The sequence below is a fragment of the Austrofundulus limnaeus genome, unplaced genomic scaffold (assembly GCF_001266775.1).
Source record: "Austrofundulus limnaeus strain Quisiro unplaced genomic scaffold, Austrofundulus_limnaeus-1.0 Scaffold226, whole genome shotgun sequence".
NCBI lineage: Eukaryota > Metazoa > Chordata > Actinopteri > Cyprinodontiformes > Rivulidae > Austrofundulus > Austrofundulus limnaeus.
In genome coordinates, this window is record NW_013952628.1 from 909,893 (window position 1) to 911,687 (window position 1,795).

At 32.9% G+C, this 1,795-nt stretch overlaps 1 protein-coding gene across 1 annotated transcript in view; it reads left to right on the top strand.

Annotated features, from left to right (window-relative positions):
* ppil2 (peptidylprolyl isomerase (cyclophilin)-like 2) overlaps nt 1-1,795 on the top strand; it is a gene marked incomplete in the record, with an annotated part of 45,999 nt that overhangs the window by 12,760 nt on the left and 31,444 nt on the right.

Below are 1,795 nucleotides of genomic sequence, written 5' to 3' on the forward strand. Positions count from 1 at the left end.
CATTTCACCAAACTGATTTATTAACCACAGCTTTAACAGTTGAACCTAAAAATAACAACAAACAATAAATTTAAATAGTTTTGCTTCTATAATTAAAAAAATGAAAATCATAATAAACCTGGTAAAGAAGTGTAAATTTTATGTTGAACACAAGAGGGAGACAAACTGTAATCTGTGCAAAATCAGAAAATATTTTCTGCTGTTTTAACCGTTTTTTTTCATCAATAACTTTAATACTTTTGAAAATATTTAGCATTATTTGAAATAAATTCCTCTTTTAAAATAACTGATTTCTTCAAGTCACTTCTCTTTAATGAATTGGCTGTTTTTGTTTCTTTAGCTTTTAGCTGCCACTTTCCTACCTTTAGCTGCCGCTCTGGTAGTCCTAGCTTTTAGTTTAGCCACTTTTGCTACTTTGAGCACTTAGCTATCGGTTTGGTACTTTTAGCTTTTGGCTATAATTTTGAGCCTTTAGCTACAGTTTTCATCGTTTTAGCTACAACTTTTAGCTGCAGTTTTAGTTTAGCTTAATGATTTTTATTTGGCTACTTTGAACATTTAGCTATCAATTTGCCACTTTTAGCCTTTAACTATCATTTTTGCCTTTTTTTAGCTTCAGTTTAGCTAATTTTAGCTACCATTCTGTAATATTTAGCTCCTGTTCTGGTACTTTTAGCTTTTTGTTTCTATATGTTGTGTTCCAAAACAAGCTATAATTTAGCTTGTTTTGGCTTTTTTACTGCAGTTTTAATAATTTTAGCTTCTATTTTCCTGATTTTAGTTTTAGCATCTGTTTTGCTACTTTTAAGCTGCAAATTGTTAATCTTAAATATTTGATATGGTGAATTTTGCAGATGTGTAGTGAATTTTAGCTGATATAAGCTGCAGTTTTTGCTGATTTTTAGCATGTTATTCTAATTTAGCCACAGTTTTTAAACTTTTAGCTTTTATAAAGAAAGGTGCTGTTATCGTTGCACCACAGCTGAAACAGTCAAACGTTTTAACGTCTCGTTTTAACCGACTCTGCCGTGTCTGATGTTATTTATTTAAGCTGAGGCTTTTATTTTGAAGCCCTCGGTCCGTGTGGAGTTTGTGTTTGAGGTGACGGTCTGACAGCTCCTGAGGAAACCGTGAATGTAGGTCAGAATAAAAAAAGGTGAAGCCCGGTCTTCACAAGAACTGGAGCAGAAGAATCTGAAAGCACATCTGCAGACTGGATCCAGACTTTTATTTTTAGAGGTTTGTTGTTAACGGAGCTGATATTGAGCTGTAATTAAAGTTGAACTGACAGTAAGTGGTTCTAATTATGAGCTGTAAGAACGGTGAGATCAGGAGGAGGATCTCTTCCTAATCCTCCTCATTAGACGAGTCGGCGCTCGATGAGCCGAAGACACGTCAGCTGTGATGGAGAACAGCCGAAAACACGACTAAACTCCAGACCTGAGACAGTTTCACACAAATCAACAGTTTTAGACTCTTGTGACCTCATCGATTATTAATTTATTTATAAAAAACATTATTAAATCTAATAATCTCCACACTCTCTAAAAATCCATTTATTATTTATTAACACTTTTATATTTAGTTATAAAAGTGTTATAAATCTGTCATTACAAGTCATTGTTATGTGCAAGGCGATGACGTTATTGTGTGTATGTGTGTTAGCAAAATATCTCATGAACCATTGCAGATTTTAATAAAATGTGAAGAAAATAATATTTTGAACTCGGTTAAATTCATCATGGTTGCAGCTGATTAACAGTAAACACAAAGGAGACTATATATAATATAATAT